General features: G+C 48.5%; 1 protein-coding gene across 1 annotated transcript in view; it reads left to right on the top strand.

Moving 5' to 3' along the window:
• Positions 1-15,495, top strand: part of sema6cb (semaphorin 6Cb) — a 306,316-nt gene that overhangs the window by 101,303 nt on the left and 189,518 nt on the right. Inside the window, exon 5 of the mRNA XM_069184905.1 lies at positions 10,886-10,952. The gene's annotated coding sequence lies outside the window, so the exon portion shown is untranslated. The remainder of the gene's footprint in view (positions 1-10,885; positions 10,953-15,495) is intronic.

A 15,495-nucleotide genomic window follows, 5' to 3' on the forward strand; every position in this document is an offset into this window, starting at 1 on the left:
CTCCTCCCCCCGACTCTTTGCCCCACGAGGAGAGTGGAGGGCGACAGGCTCTGTTTACAGCTAAGATCAGATAGCAGCAAGGAGGAGGGGGCAGTGTGTGCTGTGGCAGGAGTACAGGGGTGGAGTGGGGGGGAGTAGGGGGGAAGAGGGGGGCGGAATGAGGGGGTGTGAAGAGCTGAATGGATTTTCTGCCTCCGGTTCACACTTGACAGTCAAGTTCGTGCCAAGGTGAGACCGCAGGAGCTAACGATCAAGAAAAACCTGCTCTCTCTCCCTTTCTCCCTCTCCGTCTCCATTAATTGGATTCTCGGGCAAGGTCTTGCTCACATGGACTTGTCTCACAGACAGAAAGGGTCGATGGCAGGCTTTGTTATCCCCACCACTGTCGGCCTCTCCAGCCAGGAGAGGCCTTTTATAGATGTGGGGGATCGCCTACGTCTCTCGTCTTGAAAACAGTCCCTAGAATAAAAGAAAGCATTGAAAACTGGTCCTTCTTTTACATCTACAAAAGAGTTAATAACCCAGAGGTGGGAACGACATGATAGTGGCGGCAGGAAGGTCCCTTCTAGTTCAGCTCAAGAGTGGTTCCTCTTGGCACAGGGCCGTGGGGAACGTTGTCTTGCAATCCTGGAGAGCATGTAGTGTGTGTCGCGATGCCCGTCCTCTTACATGGCACACCAGTGAGAACCCGGCACACATGCAGACGCGCGTCGATACGGTTACTAACCGCCCGCCGGTGGCGCCTTCGTTTCCCCTTCCTCGCCCGCTTGTTTTCGAATGTGCACTTCTACGTCGGCTGGCCGTGGGGCGTCGTGTCGTCGTCGCGGGGAGCCGCGTCTGCCAAGGGACCGTGCCACTCTGGTGGTGGGAGGGAAGGTGACTTTCTCTTTCGGGGGGCCGAGGCGTGGGCAGCGGGCAGTCGGAAGAAACGGGTCATTAGCCGATTGTGTCTGATGGGATTGTTCTCTCCTGTCTCCCGCGGGGCCGGCTCGCTTTTCCCTCGGTGACGGCATTCATCTGGAGATCCCATCTGTTCGGCTCTCCCTCTCATTTAACTTCATTAGAGGACCTGACAGCTACCAGAGTTGGGAGAAGGTGGGGGGGGGGGGGGGAGAGTTGACAGGCAGATTCTCGTCTCAGCCCATCACCTGCTGCTTTCCCTGGGCGCATTTCTTCTCCCGCTTCTTCATCTGCTCTTGGGATGCTCAGCGCCTGTCACAGCCTGACAGGGATGGGCGCTGAGGAGTATTGATAACGCCCTGCCGATGTGAGCAGTCCGCCTGGATCTTCCTCAAGGTCACTGTTCTGTTCTATGCCAAGCCCCCATCCTCCAGCTCTGAGAGTTACTGTGGACAGCGTTTCCTGGGAAAACCAGGAAAGGCGGAGTTTGGAGATGCGACCGAGCTGTTTTTCTTTTTCCAGAAAGAAAAATTAAAAATAAAGCAGATAGGGATCGCAGCGTCTGGAAATGTGTTGAAAGCAGCTGATGCCAATGAGAGATACGGACGGGTCTGGCACAACCGCCGCCCCCTCTCTGCCAAGACAGAGCGGCGTTCCGCCTCGATCCAGACCGATACGGCGGGGAGATTCTCACCGCACCTAGTGGGAGTGGGTGACCCGGACAAGCCCGCAGAGCTTTCAGCGTCGCTGTAAAAAGCCGGTTGTCCGTCAGTAACGACACCGAGGTGTCAGTTTTGAGAAGGGCTGGACGAGGCACGCCGAGGAGGCGGAGGGGATGGGCCGTCTCGGGAGCAGGGAACCGTTGCGCCGACAGGCCGACGAGGGGCCCGCTGTCGTCGCCAGATGTTCCCAAGGCCGTGCTGTACTGGTTCCCAAGAGACGTCGGGGCGCGTATGAGGATCGGGCCCTGGAGGGGAGATGTGGCCAATCCAGGGCGTCAGGAGGAGCACGGGCAGTCGTGGGACGAATGTGACATTTTCATGACACATAAAAGCGTTGAGCAGTTTGTGACTGAAAAAAGGCTGTTTAATCAATCTGTATTTTTTTCGCTGTGGTGCCCCTCGCAACAGATTGCCGCAGACGGTCTAATAGAATTTATAACAGCAGCAGCAGCTGACCATGTGGGCACGGAGGAGAGGAAATCACAGTGAGTGAAAATAAACCAATAAACCTGGTGACTGGCTCCCCTCCAGGGAATGATTCTGTCAGTGAGACAGTCACAGGGGATAATAATGCAGATTAACAATCAATCAGTCTTTTATTCGCCATAGTGCCCTTCGCAACAGTTTGCTGCAGAGCGCAGAATTATACATCAGCTGACGGTGTTGTGCAGCAGCAGTTGACCGTGTGCGCACAGAGGAGAGGCAATCGCAGTCTCCCTAAGGCAATGAGTCAATGGTACTTTAATCACAGAAGAACATCAGCAGTCTCTGCAAAGCTAAGGGATGGGATCCTGCTGTCCTGTCCAGGGTCTGGTCAGGGTCATCCAAGCCAATCCAAGTTAAGTGTTCAGAGCTCAGTTAAAGTGTTCACTCATTGATTGTTTTGCGTATCTTCTCTTCAAAAATGAGTGAAATTCCTTTGTGCTGCTGACAGTTTGTGATTTGCGGTAAATAAAACTGGTTTATGATGTGGGCTGGATACTGTATACTGTATGTGTATGTGTACACATGGATACAGCATGTCTGTCCATAAATCTGATCTGTATTTAGATGTATACTGTATATGTGTTTGGCTGAACCCTGCTCAGATCTCCACAGCCTGGGAAAATATTAACGAAGCACGATCATTAATTATGATGTGCAAAGACAAGGGAACTAAACAGTCAAGGGAAGTTGTTGCTTTTGTGTAGGTGGAGTTTGGAGAGGGGGGGTAACAAATATTCTTAAACGTGAAGTTGATGTAATTTGACAACCCACTCATTCCCCTCCCCCTTCCCATTTGTGCCAAAGTTCATGGTCCGATTTTTCAGATTTAACTCTGTCTGTGCTGGGGTAGGGTTGACCACACACTCTCTTCAAGTGCTGCTGGTAATAAAGGCTGTTGAACTAAAGATGAGTTTTTTTATAAGCAGCATTGACACTGCCCAGTAAAACACTGTGGGTATATAAAAAAAACAATGTTCTCATTGAGCATCTGAGTACGGCCCTGCACCAGTTGCATGACACCTCTGTGCCTTGCTAGCGATTTCAAGTTTCACGTGCTTTAGGCTCTTTTGTCTGAATCACCCCAGACACTGGGGTACACAAGAGCCTGACCCCTGACCCTGGGGGTGCACGCTTGAATTCCAGCAGCCAACGTGAAAAACGAGCAGCATTATTTTTTTTCTCTCATTACTCACTGCTTAATGTCAGCAGCTCCGCTCGCTAATGAGCGGGCGTGCGTGCCATTATTGGAGAGATTTGTATTTCTCTTTGTGTGTCAGCCCTGTCACCTGTCAGTTTTCCTTACAGCTTCATTTTAGGGAAAGAGCCGGAAGCTGTCCGCTTCAGTGCTGCCTTGATGGGCTCCCCCACCCAAGGGAGACAGCAGTGGGTGTCCCAGTGTGAGATCGCTGCATCCCAGGGGGTAAATGCATTAGAAAGAGAGGCACCAAGCTGGGTAGTGCTACTGCCACACAGCAGGATTCCAGCTTACGGCGCCTTTCTGTGTGGAGTCTGCATGCCCCTCATGTACTGGCGTAGGTTTTGCCAGCTGCTCTGGTCATTGAAATCAGGTTTGATCAGCTGCTCCGTGTTACTCCTCTTTTTCTGGGAAAGAGGGCAGTTCAAAGAACTGCTCCTTCCAGTTACATTTATGTTGCTGCGTGGTGGTGTTTAAGGAAATGTGCACCCTTGACAGTCCATTGTAGAGTCTCCAGAACTGGTTTAAAGGGGGTAGGCTTCCTGTATAGTAGCACTAGATATTTTATGGAACAAGTAAAGGTTTATTCCACACTGAAAAGAGAAGAAAAGAAATAACTATTTGGCTATGGTGTACCACCCAAAGAAGGGGAAGATTCCACAGCCAAATCTCTTTCAGCATAGAATAAACCTTTACTTGTTTCTTTGCAGCCTATGCATGCTGACGCAGCTACTGTACCTACTTGAACTAGATATTATTATTATTGAGAATTGTAGCTTATTGAGAAACAGCTTCTTTCAAGAAATAGCTGCAAGAGATCCTTGTGGATCTCTAAGCTGTTGGCAACCAAACTGACTAGATGGGCTGAATGGTCTTGTTTGTAACCTTGCTTATACTGTGGTGGTCTTATGTTATCAAGCAGAGGCTCTCCCTGTAACTTGTGTCCAGCCAGGCATCGTGGGTTTGACCCTCCGTCGTGTCGTCAGCCGACTGTGTCCTGAGCCAGCCATCTGTCTCTTGGACCCAGGTGCCTGCAGGTTTGCAGCTTTCTGCATTTGTGAATGGCCCTGCATCTAGGATATCCCATGATCTCTAAAGCTATAGAATTGTAGCATATCAGGCCCTTTCTGTCAGTGTGCTGTATAATAGTAAAGAAGACTGAGGTTGGTGTCATCACAAGAAACAAGATTATTGACGACATGACCACTGCAGGCAACAACAGACCTGTCTGATGTGTCAATTCAGACAGCTTCAAGGCTTATTAGGGTCATTTCTGCAGAAAAGCTACTGGACCAAAGGAAATGTCACCCCTGAGAAGACCTTTCATGTGGTACCTGCACAGATATGACCATCTAGATGAATTGGTGCTGCAGAGAGATTTGTCTGATACTTTTAATATCTAATACAGGGGTAGGCAGACCTGGTGCTAATGTTCTGGATTCCTGCAGGTTTTAGAGGCACCTTTTAATTAGCATGATTAAGACCTGGAAAACACAGCTGAATCATCTTCTTACAAATGTAATTGGTTTCATTAAGTTATTATGAAATGGAATTAAAGCCAGAGAGGAACACAACACTTAAGGCCTAGGGTGGCCTACCCCTTCTTTAATAGCTTATTAATATCTGATTAATTAGCATTCTGAATGCAGATTTGTTTGGCCTCATGCCCCAGCTCGCACAGCATCTTTTCCACATCACCTCACCCACCTTCCTGTCACAGGCTGGCGACAGAGGCTGAACAGCCTTCTCACTTGTCATTGCTGAGCGCTGCCAGCCAGCTGCTGACTGCTCCTGCACTGTGCCTCACACAGCCCCTTGTGCTTCACAAATACTCCCAGCGGATTCAGGCCTGAAACCTGACCTGGAAAAAAAGGATATTAAAAGGATGAAATGTCCTTGCCTAAAGTTAAGAAGGATTAAGTTAAATTAAGAAGGATTTAAACTTCTGGAAAGAGCTCGCTGGACTGATGGAGTTCCAGTGTGTTATTCATGGTGAGAGGGAAGACCGGGGACACAGTGGATTGCTCTGCCGCCTCCCACCCCTTGGGTCCTGGGTTTGATTCCAGATGGGAGCCTTCTGTGTGGAGCCTGTATGTTCTCCGCGTGGTTTTTTTTCCCAAGTGTTCCAGTTTCCTGCCAAAAGACCTTATGGATTTTAATGAGAGAGTTAATTGGATTGCCTTAATTGTCCGTGTGTGTGTGTCCTGCGATTGAATGACGTTTTCCCATGTGTAATCCCATCTGTGTAACCTCCCTGTGTCCGGGAAAGATCCTGGATTGGTACAACCCTTCCAGGGAATACACATTTTTCCTGATAATGGGCGGATTCATGGATGGATGAATGGGAATTTTATAATAAATAAAAATCTTGCTATGATACATGAAACCTGCTCTGTCACGCACTTTCAGATCCTGCTTTAAAACTTATGCCAACTAGTTAACACCTGCTAACTTCCAAGCAAGTGGAGGAGTGTTTTGTGCTGTATGTGATAATGATACATCTGCTTTCCTTTCATATTCTGCACATTGAACACAGTGATGATCAAATGACAAAAAGGCTTAGTCCGAAATGAGAGGAGATATTGGCACATCATTGCCTGTTTCTTAAAAATTGATTCAATTTATAAAACAAACCTCTGGAAGCACATTGTGTTCAGATTCTCTCCAGCATATTCCCACTGTCAGACACCTCCGACCTTTCAGTTTCACATCACTGCTGCTCCGGTCTGAGCAAGTGGAGATCAGTGGGAAGTTAGGAGGAATGGGAAAAGTTAATTTTATTCAATGATTTGAAAAAGTTGGAAGAGAATGGCTATAGACTATAGTGGCCCAGCAGGTAAAGGCGCTTGCTCCGATTGCAGGTTGTGTCTCTATAATCCCAATGTCATGCGTGCGAGTGGTTCTCCAAGTGGTGGCACACGATTGACTCAGGACGTGTTTGGGGTATGTCGGCCAGCGTTTTCTTGGCCCCCCAGCAGAACGGCAACCCCGCGTGACCTTCCTGCAGCTCCCTGGAAGCATGAAGGAAAAGGAAAGAGAAGGCGCCAGTCAGTGGCGTCGCTGCGAGCCTCAGTCAGCCAGTGACGGGACCCCTGCTCAGACCGCACTCCCAGTACGAGTGACTCACACGGGAAGTCAGGGCCACCTCCACGGTACAGCTGATCCAGTCTCTCGCTCCGTCTTTCTTCTGGTGAGAGCTGTCGCCGAGGGATGCTGTCAGCTCCATCCGTCACTGTATCGACAGGGCCCCGAGCTCCGATAACCCTGCTGCTGCTGGCACGTGCGATCTGATGGGCCTCTGATAATGGGCAAGGCTAGCTGACAGCTCTATCAGGAAACCCCAGCACGTCCCCAGTGTGGCGGGGAGCCTCTGGTACTCTGCAAACTGGAAAATGAGCTTCAGAAATAATCTGAACGGAAAACCTGGAGCTATTGACAGGCGATTATGGGAAACTTGCATCATTGAGAAAGGGGGTTTTGCTGTTCGTCCTCTTGACTTAAAAGAGTGAGGATGTTACTCTGGCCTCGCTGCTGTCCCAGCTGTCCCTGTTGAGTGTTCAGCAGTGATTAGTCCCGGTTGACTTGGTCTGAGTTTATTCTGCATTTTGGGGCTCCATAATCCAGATGACAAGAGTTGGGACATGGCTTGAGAGCTTCCCCAGGAGTTGAAACACGATTCCGTCAAGTAGTCGAGCTGGGACCAGTCTCTTTGGTCTGATGGAAATGGTGATCCCTTGTGACTTGTTGGGCTCCCGCTGTGTTCCTGATGGCTCTGGTTCGTGTGCAACGTTCGTTCTTCCTTTGCAGGAAGACAGGGACAGATGAGGAGAAGTCTGACACCGTGGCATATCAGGTTTTGGATGCTGCTGAACACTGAAGCAGAGAAAATATCTGAAGTGCTGTTGAAAATTCTTTCAAGCCAGCTGAAAATGTGCGCCCTGGCCAAAACACACTACTGCAGATTGACTCTCGTCTTTTAAGAAGACATAAAGACAGATGTTTTCTTCCGTCTTTGTGGGCCTTGAAGACTTCCAAACACAACTCATTTTTGAGGAACATTCCCTTTTTTTATTACCTTCAAATGTTACAAATGATGAGAAGTGATCGTAGCCAAAATCATACCGTGGGGCTGAGAGGCCAGGGATAGAAGAATATTTGAGTGAAGCCATGAACCAGTTAAAAAGCCGCAAATTCTCTCTCTTAGTCTCCCTCTCTCCCGCTCCCCCTTCTCCTTCTCTGTTCTGTCAGTAAGCCAGTCAAAGGCTGCTTTGAGTTGCAGAGGAGGAGCGTGTGCTCCAGAAGGGTTGTTATCTCTCTCTCCTTTAATTAAAAAGCAGATGCTGCTCAGGAGGAGCTTTAAAGGCGAAAGGAGTCATGCACAGAGTCCGTACAGCTCAAAGACACCCCCGTCCCAGTTATAAGAAGCTATCTCTGCTGCCTTTCCATATGGGTGGCAAGAGAAGGGCAGGTTTTTCTCTCTCTTGCAGTTGGCTTTAATCGGATTGCGGGGAAGCGAGTGGCGGACTTGTGAAGTCTGCGGCTCCTTTCTGCTGCAAGCGCCTGACCTTCTTGGTGCTCCTCCTGGGTGAGCGATTGAGCATCTTCCATCGCCCCCCTCCCCATCCCATCCGCACTCTCGGAAGCTGATGACATTTCTGAGATTTTCACCTCCATTTCCGTGAAAATCCTTTAAACGGCGGGGAACGTCTGAAGGAGCAAGGAGAAACGGGCCCGAGCACCTCGGCTGGCAACACCAAATGAAAGGGTTCGGCTTCGCAACGTAAAAAGGCCGATCCTGTGGACTGGGTTTAGCCAGTGTAATAAAGCAACCTCCTCTGAGGTTTTTCAGTTCGTTGCGAAATTTAAAAAAAATCTTTTTGGTGTCTCCGAAAAAGAAAAACTACAGTTCCCAGACTGAAAAATAAATGCTAACTCTTTCTCCCATACCTGTGTTGTATCTTTTGAGATTTGACCCTGTAGACGTGAACTTTTACTGTTGATCTGCGAAACCTGGCAGCAGTTTCTTTTCAAATCTTTTCTTTTCAGGCCAGAACTTTTCAAACCTTCTTGTACGTAATGTACCAGAAATTGACCTTGCTCTGAAGCTGAACACCCACGTTTATTGTTTAATAGCATTCTGGCCCAGTTTGTATCCATCCGATTTTTCTAACTGCTTCTTCCAGTTGGGGGTTGCCGGGGAGCCAGAGCCAGGGTACTCCCTGTCCGGGACGCCAGTCCATCGCAGAGCACACACGCCCACTCACACCAGCGTCACTTTTCTCAGGAGGCAGTTAACCTACTAATACAGTATGTCTTTGGACTGGGGAGGAAACCCACGAGAACAGGAGGAGAACATGCAAACTCCGCCCAGACAGCACCCAGGTCGGGAAATTGAACCGGGGCCCCAGCTCCGCGGAGCACCACTGCTCCACTGTGTCTGGCCCTTGTTTTTCATCTTTACGACTAGATAGTTCTGTTCTGTAAATAAGAGATCTGCATTTTCAATCCCAGAAACGTCAAGGGTAATCCTGAAATGACCGCCCCCTGCTGGAACCCTCAGTGACTTCTTCAGAGCTAATTATATTCTTAATCGGAGCTGTTTCTGATTTCCCGCATTAGAAGCAGAGACACCTTGAGATCCCGCTGGGCTACGACCTTTGAAAACGTTTTAAAAATCTTATGTGCCAGAATTTTGGTTGTTTACAGATATTCTTCCTGTCTTATTTGCCTTTCACAAGAGAGGTGAGAATCTGTGCGGGTTTGGAGCAGTGTTTTTTTTTTCATTTCAATACACCAAGGATCTTTAAAGATATCTACTTTTTTTGTGATGTTTTCTGTTCTGCTCCTTTTTATTAGAAACTTATCTTATAGTAAACTTGTTACGTTTCTGCAATGGAAAAATTAGTCCTGTGTTAATGTTTTGACATTCAAATGTTTGCATCTGTGTATAAATACACCCACTGGCCACATTATTAGAAACCCCCCACTGATATCACCTTTTTACGAGTGGTGAGAGCTGAATGAACTGGTCGTGGGCTTTGTGCAGTCTGTAGCCCAGTCCCATCCTTGATCATCTAACTGGATGGCATTCAGCTGCATTTGTCAAGAGGGGGAACGCCGTGTGTGGAGCTCAGACTGCAGGTCCCACTGGTCTTCAGCAGGATGTGAGTCTGTGGGCTTGTTCTGCCCGGGAAGGTGATAGAAGTCTGCCGCCCCTCAAGCCCGACCATGTGTCGCCTGTGACTGAGTCTGTTTGACTCGTGGGTTCTGCTCAATTCGGTGAGCTTCACACTGGTTCTGATTCCAGTGCGCTCACATTCAGTCGGGGCCTGTGGCAGTGCCATCCTTACGTGCTGCACAGGAAGAGATCCCTGGCGCCCAGTCACCTCAACTTTCAGGGGTTCCCTGACAGCTCTGTGCCACAGTGCCACCGGTCAGACTTCTCACCATGTCTACAGTATAGGTCTGGACTTTTCTCCGATTCACAGATTAAACCTCTGTTGAGGGGGGAGACCCCTCAGTTCACCCTTTGATTCCATCTTATTGAAAGTTGCCGAATCCCATCAGTCATTCTTAATATTAGTCATGGATAGTTCTCTCCAAACCTAGGAATACTGTTTAGCTCCAGCACCACTGGGGAAGCTAAGGTAATTTTAACTGCAGGTGTATTTAAACACATAACTTCAGGGCAGCGAGATTTAAAAGGCAGATTCAGTTGCACATTAAAGAGGGCAGCTGTCCTTCAGTTTTAATTTAGATCTGTATTTCTCTTCCTTGCTGATTTTAACATAACATCATCACTTTATTAAATCTTTACAGTTTCTTGCATTAGGAATTTGTCTTTTCGCAGACCCCAGCTTGCTCTCCATGAGACACACAGACAGGGAGAGAAGCTGGGGGTCAGAGCGCAGGGTCAGCCATTTATACAGCGCCCCTGGAGCAGCTGGGGTGAAGGGCCTTGCTCAGGGGCTCAACGGAGTAGGATTCCTCTGCCGGCCGCGGGATTTGATCCGGCAACCTTCCGGTCACCACTCTGCCCCAATGTGATTTATGTGATTTCTTTTTTTTCCCCTCTCTGTCAGTTTCCAATATAATCAGACTCTATTTTACTGATAAAAGGAAACCTCCTCCGGGTCCAGCCTTACACACACACACACACACACACGTACACAACCCAACACCACCACCCACAAGTTCTTTTCTACATCAGTTTTTTTTTTCACCCACAAGGTGTCATTTTCCTTTTGTTGTTTGTGTCTGAACAGGCAGCGCTGGAAATGTTCCTCTGAATATGCTCAAATCTGATCCTTCAAATCCCAGCCAGCTCCCGTTGCTCTGCTCACGGCTCTGTGGGGTGCGCAGGTGTAGAGGGGAGCCTGGTTGGTTGAGGGGTGTGAGTCTGAGAGTGAACTCGAGTGTGGAGAGAGTGGTACTACAGTCCCACGGCTAGCTGTGATCGCTGCTGTGTGTTGGAAGAGGTTCTGCTAAAGTAGTTTTGGCCCAGTGCAAGAACTTGGCATTTTCACTCTCTCTCACCCAGATTGATCCCCTTTCCCGTCTCTTTCTCTTGGCTTCCCTGCAGGCAGGGGTCGTCGAGGGGAGCGTGCGTGGCACATGTGAAAGAAGGCGCTTGAGAAGAGCGAGGAAAGGTTAGTGCGTCCTTTAGGAATCCTGGGAAAGTGCTCACCTGACGGCCCTGCTTCCCCTCTGTGGATCGATCGCGATCGGATGCGAGGGAGGTCGGCGCCCCGGGAATCTGAAAACTTCTTAAAGGTCTTGTATCGACACGTGTTGGAGCAACCTCCTGTCGCGTTGCAGCCATGTCTGCTGCCTCAGTAGATTGTAGGCGCCGATCTTTGGTAGGTGTCAGGTGATGGCGGGAGGCAGGAGGGCCTTGCAGACTCCTGTCAATGGCGTTCTGGCACCTGCAGGGGGTCCTGGAGGGAGCAGGCGGTTTCCTGTGTCAGAAGTGAGACGTGCTAATCCTGTGAAAGACCAGGGGGGATTTCAAATTGCTTCCCAAGTCACACTGGGAGAATGGCGCCGGACCCCTGTGGGAGTGTTTCTGGATTGCAGCCTGTGACTCGGCAGTTGCTCTTGCGTTCTGTGACTCGGCAGTTTGATCCTGTTTTTCCTAGTTTGGCCCTGGGCCTCAGATCTGTTGTGCTTCCTTGTTTTCTGTTCCATGCCTCGCGGTTCTGCTGCGTGTACAGTAATGGTCGGGGCTGATCGTAGTGGTCCTGTTGTTTTTCCAACCTCAAATTCAGATCAACCCAAAAGCTCAAATCTTTTCATCAGTCAGCGTGTCATTAATTTGAGGGGAGATGGGTTGGGTTTTGGTTGGGGTTCAGGGGTTCAGTTCGGTGCCGGCTTAAACCCAGACCCACAACTGTGAAAGCATAGCGACGCGGAGAGCCTTAACAGGATGTCCATCCATGCTGGTGAAGCTGATTCCTTGGGATCTGTGAAGGAACACCTGGATATAATGACATAATTGCTCAATAAAGTTCAGAACTGAGCCAGACTGGTCGACCTGCTTGTTTTTCTTACATCAATCTTAAATCATTCTGGTGGCCTTTCTCCTGTGGTGTCCCAAAAAGGGAAACAAATCATGTTGCAATATTAAGGAGTGTGGCTGAAAAGAACCTGGGCATTATCTAAATCACTAAATAATCTTTTATCAAGAATTTCTTGGGGGAACACATTGTCTTTTTTTACCTCAGAAGTCTAAACAGGGGGTGGGGGTTGTTACATACAAATTAAGAAAGCCACATCATATTAGCAGTTGCAAATGTATGCACAAGGAACAATGGCTTAAGTGGTTTAAGCTCTGTCAGTCATTTGCTGCGCTGAGCTTTACGGCTTTAAAATCTTTCTTTCCCTGTGCCAGACCTTTATTTTAATATCTGCCACAAAGTGATAAATCCTCTCATTATTTGCAGATGTTAAGAGTAATCCTCGGGCTTTGTGTGCTGAGGAAACAACTGTATAAAACTATATCCGTCACGTAGGTTATCTTAGGGGAATGTGTCCACAGTTGCAAACCGTCGAGAAGAAAGGCTATTGATCTGAAAAAAAAAAAAAACTTTTGCTTTTTGTGTGCATCTTCACAAACTGTTGTTTTAAAGCGGTCTAAATCACACTGTGGCCATCCCATTTCACCCCCAGTTATAATTAAAATAATATTAATATAAAGACGTGTCATGTTATGTACGTTGTGTCGCTGTAAAACATCTCCTTGCAAGTACATGGCCATCGTCTCCGAGGAGAAGTTTACTCTCTGGCATCCCAGGCAACGTGACTCATCTGGCAGCTGTGTAAGTGTCCTGTGTATGAGTGACAAATGTAGCGGCTACAAAGTGCACACTTTTCAGGATAGAGTGGATTAGAAAGGCCAGCTAACTTTACCCGCCCCCCACAACATGCCGTTTGTTCATTCATCTCTCCTGCTCTCTGCTCATCTATCCTTTTCCATCTTTCTCCTTGTTTGCCTGACCTTTCGTGTGTCTAGGTCGTTGCATTTATCTATGTGTGTTTTTTCTCTCTCTGTATACCACCGTATTGATTGGAGGCTGCATGAGAATTGGGGCTCATGTGGCAGCAGCAAAGCAGCTGTCTTGATTTCACTCTCGATTTCATTGCATATCTAGACGTTTTGCTCCCAGTTGGGTTTTTTTCCCCAAAAAGGATGTGGCAAGAGAGTAAAATGCAGAAATACGTGTGTGTCCGGGCCTGTGTTACAGCAACCTGCTCCAATGGACACAGCCTCCAGAGGTCTTTTAGTATTCTGGATTAATGGCAGAGGCCAAGAACAGAGCCACTGGAATTGTGTGAGAAAACATCCTCGGAAAAGAAAATGGAAGAATTAGCCAAACAAAAGCGAGAGGAAGTGGGAAAGGGTTTTGGAAATTATACATTTTGCTGCTTGGGGTTTCGGAGCTCGGGGTTGTTGTTGAAGGGCGTGGGATGTCCTGTTTTCCCTATTGCTTATCAGAAGACGGAGCGTGTCCGGGAATCCTCCGCTTCCAAGTCTGGGGCCATGAAGTGTGCTTTTCCCAGCATGCCTTTCTGTGTCAGGACTTGTCAGCCTGGCTCCCTGTTGCATTCCGCTGGCTTCTTCTGTTCGGAGAGATATTTGCGCCACTTAAGGAAAAAAAAAGAGAACAGTTAGTCTTAGTTTGGAGTGCGGGGAGGTTCCGCTCGGCTCACAGTTCTGTCAGCTGAACTGCTTTGGACAGACAGTTTTTTCCTGTATAATGAAAAAATAAATACAATTAAGTGAGGGGCAGCAGGAAAGGGACAGGGAGAAATCCCCACAGCTTTTAAATCTGACACCTTGAGGTGGCAATGCACACATCCCTGCCGCGTCTGTGGTCAATCGGCTTAAAAAAAAGGGGTCAGATGTTATCTAGGAGGCAGGCGCAGCTCCCCCCAGTGACGTCCTGCCCCATTATCAGTGCTCCGCATTGCTTGTTTTCCACGCCAAGACAAACTGTTCCGGTACATCGGGCTCCTTCTTAAAAATGTTCCAAGCTTTTTTAAAATAAATATCGCGGGGAGTCAAACTGACATGGCTTAGTGCCTCTGAAGGCTGTCGGTGAATAGCTGATGTGTGCTGAGGCCTTGCGCAAGATGGAACTGTGCTCCCTTCTCCTTGTCTTCACATGCCACATGTCTTCTCTTGTCCCACCTGTAGGAAGTTGTTCTTGGTTTCCTGTTTTAAGTGGCAGTAACGGCTTAGCAGATAAAGGCGGAGATGTGTGTAGACACCCATTCCATTGCATTCCACATGGTCGTCCCTGCTAATAGCTGCCTAGCAGCAGGGACTGTCAAGTTACCATAACTTCGTTTAGGCAGCACGCGGTCAAGTAATATTAACATCAAATCCACTATTGATCAAGTAGGCAATCACTCAGTCAATTCCTTGTCCATTGTTCCCTGAACTCTGTGTCCTTACTTAAAAATAAAAATACTTGGGCAGCAGGTGCAGTGTACTGTGAGGTGGCTTGAAATTTCCATGCAGCCCTACAAAGATGTTCGGTCGTGTGTTTGCTCAGCCATCAGATGAAATTTGCTCTGTTGAGCACGTCACCAGGATCGATGCACAGCGGGGAAGGCTTCAGGTAAACAGATTAGGCTGGAAAGTGACTCGCATCTAATTGAAGGGTACCATAATGGGTAATGCATTACAATAAATGTCACTTCATATCTATAAATCGCCGTCCTTGGCCATGGATTATTTCAAAGCTCTCCCCCTTCCCCCAACTCCCTAAATATTTATGACATTTACAGTATATTATCCTGCGCAGTGGAGCGGCAGCCAGAGAATCTGCGCTCCTCCATGTCTTCGGTAATAGAGTTAAGCCCGCTCCGGCTCCTGTGATTGATCGAGCAGGGACGTCCGGCGTCTCCGTCTCCTGTTCCCAGCGGGCGGCTCAGCCATCGCCCTTGGCTCTGGCTGTGCCTGGGTGGGTCTGCGTTGGATCTGGTGCTCCAGCACCGTTGTAAAGCCTGGCCTGCTCTCGTGATGTGGTCTGGGAATTGGAGGCCCCTTGGTTTCACTCGCAGTGGCGGGGTGTCTGCAACAGGCTGGCCGGTGGGAGCCTGCCGGGGCAGATTTCCTCTGGGAAATCTCTGATTCTCCAGGGAAAGGCTGGTACAGGATCCTCAGATCGACGGTCTGCTGAGAAACCTGCCGAGCACAGTGAGCCGAATGGAGCTGCTCACACTCATGACCTTTCAGAAGTTCAGCTTTGTTGTGTAAGCAATATGTAATGGACTGGCGTCCCACCCAGGGTGTACCCTGCCCTGTACCCGTTGTTTTGCTTTGATAGGCTCCATCTATCTATCCCGCGACCTTGGAATGGAAGAAACTGTTAGAAAATGGATGGATGGATGTAAGCAATATTATTATTATTATTATTATTAAGTGATTTGGCTTTGGTTTTAATTCAAATCGACATGCTTACTTTTGGTCGTACCCCTTTGTACAGCTGAGAATGTTATGAACCAATCTGGGTGGGGTACCTTGTCCAGGAGTCCCACAGACGTGACCTGTCTGCAGTTTGAACTCATGATCCATGGCCTGCCTGCTGCTCCCAATATACCACAGCGGCCCAGTTCCTTAAGGTAAAGGCCTGAACATCTCTCTGTTTTATTTAATCCTGTTTGAAAATGATACCGACTGACAGA

This window comes from Lepisosteus oculatus, chromosome 27, assembly GCF_040954835.1.
Source record: "Lepisosteus oculatus isolate fLepOcu1 chromosome 27, fLepOcu1.hap2, whole genome shotgun sequence".
NCBI classification, from domain to species: domain Eukaryota; kingdom Metazoa; phylum Chordata; class Actinopteri; order Semionotiformes; family Lepisosteidae; genus Lepisosteus; species Lepisosteus oculatus.